The sequence below is a fragment of the Colossoma macropomum genome, unplaced genomic scaffold (genome assembly GCF_904425465.1).
Source record: "Colossoma macropomum unplaced genomic scaffold, Colossoma_macropomum, whole genome shotgun sequence".
Classification (NCBI taxonomy): Eukaryota; Metazoa; Chordata; class Actinopteri; order Characiformes; family Serrasalmidae; genus Colossoma; species Colossoma macropomum.
Genome location: NW_023494786.1, coordinates 32,741,721 through 32,750,319, shown reverse-complemented (window position 1 = coordinate 32,750,319; position 8,599 = coordinate 32,741,721). Strand labels below are relative to the sequence as shown.

The window sequence follows — 8,599 nt, the reverse complement described above, 5'->3', positions numbered from 1 at the left end:
TTATGTGCCCATCTTGAATTTGATGCCAACAAGACGTTCCAAAAAGTTGGGATGGGGGCAACAAAAGGCTGGTAAAGTTGCGTAATGCTAAAAAAACACCTAGTGGTTGATTGGCAACAGGTCAGTAACATGATTGGGTATAAAAGAGCATCTCAGAGAGGCGGAGTCTTTCAGAAGTAAAGATGAGGAGGGGTTCACCACTCTGTGAAAGACTGCACCATCAAATAGTGCAACGATTCAAGAATAACGTTTCTCAACGTAAAATAGCAAAGAACTTCTGCTTTTCATCATCTACAGTACAGAATATCATTAAAAGATTCAGGGAATCTGGAGAAATCTCTGTATGTAAGGGACAAGGCCAAAAACCAGTATTTGCTGGCCGTGATCTTTGGGCCCTCAGGCAGCACTGCATTAAAAACAGATATGTTTCTGTAGTGGAAATCACTGCATGGGCTCAGAAACACTTCTGAATAACACTGTCTGTGAAAACAGTTCATCACTGCATCCACAAATGCTAATTAAAACTCTAAAACGCAAAGAAGAAATCATATATAAACAGGATCCAGAAATGCTGCCACCTTCTCTGGGCCTGAGCCAGTATTCATGATGGTGTAGGGGTGCAACTTTTTTTGGAACGTGTTGTTGGCATTAAATATATTTAAAAAAAAGAACAATAAAATTTCTCAGTTTCAACATTTGATATGTTGTCTTTGTAGTATTTTCCTTTAAAAATATGGTTTATATGATTTGCACATCATTGCATTCTGTTTTTATTTACGTTCTGCACAGCGTCCCAACTTTTTTGGAAATGGGGTTGTACTTCTTTTCACTTGTCATTTGGCCAGCATTGCCCAAACTTTTGCATTCAACTGAAGCCACCTTTTCAGCCTACAGTTTATCTATTGATTACCCATATGCCAATAAGTAAATGGGTAATAATTCAAATGATAACAATTATGAATGCATACGCATTGGTTAACTACAATATAGTACGTGTAGTATAACTATAATACAATTATTAAGAGTCATAATCAATCATTGCAAACTATTATTAAGTTTCTGTTTATAAGGGTCTGTTATTATAAAGTGCTGCTCCTAAAAACATTCAAGAGAGAAAGAAAAAAGAAAGAAGAAGTGAAAAGGTTTATGTTCACAGAGTAACTGACAGCTATATTTGGACACACAATAACTTTTACTGTAGAAAACTGATAATTTTCAGAGAAAAACCCAGCAGTGCTATAACTTGAGTTGTGTTGATCTTATCATGAACGGTGCTCCAATCGCAGCGCGGCTGACGTCCTGCAGAAAAACGAGTTCGGTGCATCGATAAGGACGACTTGAAGGCCACCTTCATCAGCTTTAATAATTAACACCGCCATGGCAGGGCGTTCGCTCGGCCTTGAGAACAGGAGATAAAGCGTGTTGATGTTGATTTTCAGCGTGGAGGATCCTCTCTGAGAGCTGCTGAGAGCCAATGTGTTCAAATCAATAAAACCCACAAACACAGCGACTGAGGCTTCACTGTAAACAGGGCGTTCAAAGCGAGCCGTGCAGGTGAACGACGAACTACACAGCGCATGTTCAGCTGCACGACAGTTATTACAGCCTGTAAAGTTACACTTATTAACAAGTTACACTTGTTTATGGAGGATTAACGTATCCTTGACATTTGAATAGGTTTGTGTTTTATAGAAGGAAAGACACATATGACATACAGCATATGCTGATAGCAGCCAACGGCTCTCTTTTTCCATAGTTTACCAGTTTCACTCGCCATGGTAGCTCCTGTGTGTTTTTAACACAGTTTACACAGTTACTTAGTTAGTGCCCAGTTTTATCAGTCGGCCTTCACCATGGTTTATTACAGTACAACAGTTACCAGGGCCAAAATACTGGAAACTGGAACTGTACCGCTTCTTATTTCAGAGATAAAAACATTAGCCATTTTCATGATATTTTGGCCGCTGAAGTGAAATGTCCCTATTTTTCGTTTCAGAAGTTGGGTCATCTTAGTTTTACTGTTTGTTTTATATGAGTCAGGCAGCTATGCAACGTAACTGTACCTGATGATTACATACTCTGCAAAATATGTTGTAGCAAAAACTACTGAGTATTCAGCAGTGGGGTTACCTGTGTGCAGCTGCATTTAGCTATGAAGCTAGCATTGCTTTTAACATTGCAAAAATTATTATCTTAGCAAGTGTAAACATCTTAAATGTTGTGAATATTTCTAATATTTCTAGTTCTGTTGTAAGAATGTTGTGAGATTATTTAACTTATTTCTAGACATTTTTACTTGTTTTTAAGCAGTTTTATCTTATAAAAGTGTCTTATTTCATTGGCAGATCATGTTACTTGTTTTAAGCATTATTTCTTGAAATGAGCAAAATTATCTTCATTATTTCTCAAAACAAGTAAACTAATCTGCCAATGGAATAAGACACTTTTACCAGATAAAATCACTTAAAACAAGTAAAAATGTACAGAAACAGGTGGAATAATCTTATAATATTCTTACAACAGCCTCATAATGAGAGATATTAGATTTACTGACTACATTTAAGAAGTTTTCGCTTGTTAAGATGTTTTTTGCAGTGTATGGTACATGGTCTACAGCAGAGGGTATGCAGTATACATATACTTTTGCATTTGATATATATTGTTTCTGGTGTTGTGATCACTACATTCATATAAATACTTGCTCTAAAATTGATCTTTTATTTGTTTGGAGTGTGAATGAAGCATAAAGTGAAACTCAAGGGGACTCAACCTTGACCCTCTAATGCTGTACATGTCATCAGTCTAATAAAGGCCAAAGACTAAGTTCCAAAACACACCATAAATCTCTATAGCTTTGAATCTACATTAGTTGTTGCTGTGGCATTAATTAATTACTAATAAAGTGGCCAGTTGGTGGAAGCACAAGGTAGGTGTGTCTAATGAAGTGGCCAGTTAGTGGAAGCACAAGGTAGGTGTGTCTAATGAAGTGGCCAGTTAGTGGAAGCACAAGGTAGGTGTGTCTAATGAAGTGGCCAGTTAGTAGAAGCGAAAGGTGAATGTTTCTAATAAAGTGGCCAGTTAGTGGAAGAACAAGGTGAGTGTTTCTAATAAAGTGGCCAGTTAGTGGAAGAACAAGGTAGGTGTTTCTGATAAAGTGGCCAGTTAGTGGAAGCACAAGGTAGATGTTTCTAATAAAGTGACCAGTTAGTGGAAGCACAAGGTAGGTGTTTCCAATAAAGTGGCCAGTTAGTGGAAGAACAAGGTAGGTGTTTCTAATAAAGTGGCCAGTTAGTGGAAGCACAAGGTAGATGTTTCTAATAAAGTGACCAGCAAGTGGAAGAACAAGGTGGGTGTTTCCAATAAAGTGGCCAGTTAGTGGAAGCACAAGGTAGATGTTTCTAATAAAGTGGCCAGTTAGTGGAAGCACAAGGTGGGTGTTTCCAATAAAGTGGCCAGTTAGTGGAAGAACAAGGTAGGTGTTTCTAATATAGTGGCCAGTTAGTGGAAGCACAAGGTAGATGTTTCTAATAAAGTGGCCAGTTAGTGGAAGCACAAGGTAGATGTTTCTAATAAAGTGGCCAGTTAGTGGAAGCACAAGGTAGATGTTTCTAATAAAGTGGCCAGTGAGTGGAAGCACAAGGTGGGTGTTTCTACTAAGACCTATGGACCTTAGTTGTGTTTTCTCCTAAAGGTCACACAGGTAGTGCTGGAGAAAAGACACAGTTAGGCCTTGTTTTTGTTGCTTTCTGAAGGTCAGATTTCTCTTCATTTGAAAGCTCTAATGTGGAAACTGTAGCTGAGCTCATTATGCATCATCTCCATTCTGTCTGGATGTAATATTTTAACCATCTACTGAAGGACTGTAAAGTGCTGAACGTTATCACAGGTAACTGATACTCTTCTGCCGGTCACCTGGAGTTTATCTGAATGTAATTAATTCCACAGTAACAGTGTAGAAAGCTCTCGAGGTTTACGATGTGTTTTGGAACTTGGTCCTTGGCCTCCATTAGCCTGATGACATGTACAGCCTCAGAGGATCAAGGTTGCAGTGAGAGAATTTTATTGAGTCAGAATTTCACTCTAGTTTGAACACTGCCAAAAATAATATCTTAACAAGTAAAAACTTCTTAAATGTAGTCAATAAATCTAATATCTCTCATTATGAGTCTGTTGTAAGAATATTATAAGATTATTCCACCTGTTTCTACATTTTTACTTGTTTTAAGTGATTTTATCTGGTGAAAGTGTCTTATTCCATTGGCAGATTAGTTTACTTGTTTAGAGAAATAATGAAGATAATTTTGCTCATTTCAAGAAATAATGATTAAAACAAGCAACATGATCTGCCAATGAAATAAGACACTTTTATAAGATAAAACTGCTTAAAAACAAGTAAAAATGTCTAGAAATAAGTTAAATAATCTCACAATATTCTTACAACAGTCTCATAATGAGAAATAGTAGATATATTAACTACATTTAGGATGTTTATACTTAGAACGCTGGTTACCTGCAGTAGATCCAGACATGAACCACAGCACTAATCAACTGGTCACTCTTTACAGTCACTGAGAGTCGGTCAGGCTGTGTTAAAGCACAGCAGCACTACAGATCTCATATTCATCCTGTACAGGTTTAACGTGTTCAGTAGTCCGTCTGAACCGCGCGGCTGTATGAAGCAGGTAGATGAGCCTGCAGGCCTGGTGTGATGTGACCTGTATTAACCTCCTGTGCTGAGAGGAAATGCTGGACGATCAACAGTCACTCAGATTACAGCCTGGAGCTGTTGTGAAACCTGCACTCAGAGGAAGATTCCAGCCGAGATAAAACAAGAACAGAAATCAGACAGAACAGAGACACAAACACGACGCTAACCTGCAGCGCGGAGTGCAGTTTTGTAAAGGACGTAGCGCCAAAGAGAGAGAGGAGAAGAGAGAGCAAGTAAGATGGAGGAAAAGAGAGGGGGTAGAGAATGAGAGAGAAAGCGAGAAGAGTAAGAAAGAGAGAGAGAGAGAGAGAGAGAGAGAGAGAGAGAGAGAGAGAGAGAGAGAAAGAGAAGTGAGAAAGAGAAGGAGATAGAGCAATAAAGAGACAGAGAGAGAGAGTGAGATGGAGAAAAACAGAGAGCATAGTGGGTGAAGAAAGAGAAAGTGAGGTGAAAGAGAAGGAGAGACAGCTATTAAGAAAGAGAGAGATAAAGAGAGAGCGATGGAGAAAAGAAAAAAGAAACAAACAGAGAAATAGGGCGAGAGGAGAAAATAGAGAGAGAGAGTGATAGAGAGAATGTGTTAGAGAGAGAAAGTAGGGTGAGAAAGAGAAGGAGTGAGAGCAATAAAGAGGGAGAGAGAGCAAGCGAGATGGAGAAAAACAGAGAGTAGCGGGAAGAGAAAGTGAGGTGAGAGAAAAAGAGAGAAAGAGAAGTAGAGAGAGGGACAAAAAGAGAAAAACAGAGAAATAGGGTAAGAGGAGACATAGAGAGAGAGAGACGGTGACAGAGAGAATGTGTTAGAGAGAGAAAGTGAGTGAGAAAGAGAAGGAGAGATAAGCAGACAGTGATGGAGAGAGAAGACAAAGTGAGAGAGGATAGAGACGAAGAAGGGACAGAGAAAGACAGGTGTTTCTAATAAAGTGGCCAGTGAGTGGAAGCACAAGGTAGGTGTTTCTAATAAAGTGGCCAGATAGCAGAAGAACAAAGTGGTGTTTCTAATAAAGCGGCCAGTTAGTAGAAGCGCAAGGTGGGTGTTTCCAATAAAGTGGCCAGCAAGTGGAAGCACAAGGTGGGTGTTTCTACTAAAGTGGCCAGTTAGCGGATGAACAAGGTGGGTGTTTCTAATAAAGTGGCCAGTTAGTAGAAGTACAAGGTGGGTGTTTCTAATAAAGTGACCAAGAGATGGAGAGAAGCAGAGCATGATAGAGAGAAAAGACAAAGCGGGAAAGGAGAGAGATACAGCAAGAGAGACTGAGATAAAGAAAGAGAGTGGTAGAGTGAGTGAATGAGAGTGAGAGACAGCAACAGAGAGGAAGAAAGAGACAGAGATAGAGATCGACAGAAAGATAGAGCGATAAAGAGATAGAGAGATAGAGAGCGTGAATACTTCCTGAAGTCGTCGTGATTTGGTCGTGTGTGCGCTCTGCTCAGTGGCTGACCGTGGTCATTTCGGCTGTGAGGATTCTCTCTTTGACCTTGAAGCTCTTACAGTGCGCTCATTCACAGATACACTATCAGTCTATCAGCTGCACTGTTGTAACTGTACTGTCTCTAATCTGCAGTTATGATACACTTCCCGTTACTGCCCAAGCTGGACGATGAACAGAAGAAACGGGGCTAATTGCTGCAGTTCAGCTGGTGCAGCCTTTACTTAACAAAGGTCAGTCTGCACCACGCACATGAAAGTGATGTGCAAACGTGCAAAAATGTTGGGACGGCATGCAAAATGTAAATAAAAACAGAATGCAATAGTGTGCAATTCATTTAACCCTATATTTAATTGAAAGACAACATATCAAATGTTGAAACTGAGAAATTGTATTGTTTTTATAAGATCTATGCCTATTTTGAATTTGATGCCAACAATGTTTTAAAAACGTTGGGACAAATTCTGCAAAAAATAATATCTTAACAAGTAAAAACATATTAAATGTAATCAATAGGTCCAATATCTCTCATTATGAGACTGTTGTAAGAATATTCTAAGATTATTCCACCTGTTTCTGTACATTTTTACTTGTTTTAAGTGATTTTATCTGGTGAAAGTGTCTTATTCCATTGGCAGATTAGTTTACTTGTTTCGAGAAATAATGAAGGTAATTTTGCTCATTTCAAGAAGTATAGCTTAAAACAAGTAACATGATCTAACAATGAAATAAGACACTTTTATAAGATAAAACTGCTTAAAAACGAGTAAAATTGTCTAGAAATAAGTTAAATAATCTCACAATATTCTTACAACAGTCTCAGAATGAGACATATTAGATATATTGACTACATTTAGGATGTTTACACTCGCTAAGATGTCATTTTTGGCAGTGAAAGACTGCTAAAGCTGTGCTAAAAAACAACAAATTAGTGTAACTGGCAACAGGTCAGTAACATGATTGGATATAAAACAGCATCCCAGAGAGGCTGAGTCTCAGTGCATGTAGACTCTAACTCTGATTTCTTTCAGATTTCTCAGTCTGAGCACTGAGCGTGAAAACAGCACGTGGAAATAGGTGAGCAGCGACGCCACGAGACGCAGCAAAACACTTTTGGAGTGACGCTGAAACAAAATACATGCTTGACGAAATGAAGGATTTAAATACTCTTCATCGTCTAGATCATGTATGGTCATATTTTCAGGTAAAGTGGTGCAATGTTTTTTTTTTGTTTTTTTTTTAAAAAAGCCTCATCATGAAGTTCGAGTTTAACATTACATTTACGTCAAGTTTTCTTCTGTGAGTTTATTGGCAGGTTGTAAAGCAGAAATCCGATTACTGTCTGACTCACGTAGACCTGGAGTTTCCCATTATCTGATTTCTCAAGTGTATGTAAAAACGTTGATCGGATTACTGACAAAATCTGATTTTCTGCAGTTATCGGATTATTAAGTGCATGTAAACGCACTCATTGTTCTCTTGTTCCTCCTGGACATCTGAAAAAATCAGATCTGTGACCTGCTGAGCACTGAAACGTCCACTCATGTCCTCAGCAAAGACAGAACTGGGGGTGCTGTTATCCTCACCTTTATAGCCTCTGGCTTCATTCCCCATCAGTGAACAGTGCTTTCAAGAAATGTTTATTTGGTCTGAAATTCTTTTTTATTTTGTCTGTGAACTTGGGTCATGTGTGGGGTTGTGGAGGGGAGATGCTGCACATGCATACAAACGTTTTAGTTTTGTCTGAGTTCAATCAATACCACAGAATCTCAGCTTCTCATTTTGTGTCTTTGTGTTTTTTTTATAACTGCCGGGTCAAAAATGACCCAAGGACGATCTTTATGCCCTGGTGGTGCCCAGCTGTCATGGAAGTAGGTGATGAAGAAAGCAGTGATTCACTTTTTCCAGTGTTGTGGTCACTGTGGGAGAAGTCATCAACTTTCACATTGAAAAAAGATCAGTCAGGGGTTTTTTCTGCTATTAAACATAGTGGTGAGTCATTTTTGACCCTTAGGACATCACAAGGGCTAGCAGGAAAAATGTGACCCCTAACAACCACCTGGAAGAGCTGGTCAACACCAAAACTGCCCCCATCAGATAAACAGCACTTAAAGCTTTCATCTCTGAGAGAGAGGAGAAAATCAAGCTGCTTCAGATCTGAAAACATCCACAGGTGTTTCTGTCCATCCTTCCACTGTGAGAAGACGACTCAGCGCTGTGGGTCTGAAAGGATGTGTAGCTGATCAAGAAGAACCTCACTGAGAAAAGGAGATGGACAGATCAAACAAAGAAGCTGAACGATGGACTGACCACCCCACTGAAAGCTGGTTTTGAATGAGGTGATAAAACAATGTGAAATTTTATTATATGAAATCAATTCTATGACTTTTTCCCCAAATATCTCACAGAGAGAAACTGATTACTCATCAGAAACTAATTCAAAATATTATCCGTCGTGTATTAT

General features: G+C 38.9%; 1 long non-coding RNA gene across 2 annotated transcripts; it reads left to right on the top strand.

Annotated features, from left to right (window-relative positions):
* Positions 1-4,719: 4,719 nt before the first annotated feature.
* Positions 4,720-8,274, top strand: LOC118797123. Of its 2 annotated transcripts, none has more exons than XR_005005926.1 (4): positions 4,720-4,941; positions 6,271-6,368; positions 7,167-7,339; positions 7,967-8,274. It is a non-coding gene; the product is annotated as an uncharacterized LOC118797123 (long non-coding RNA). The 2 variants fall into 2 exon arrangements; XR_005005925.1 differs by lacking the exon at positions 4,720-4,941 and adding an exon at positions 5,991-6,163.
* The last annotated feature ends 325 nt before the right edge of the window (positions 8,275-8,599 follow it).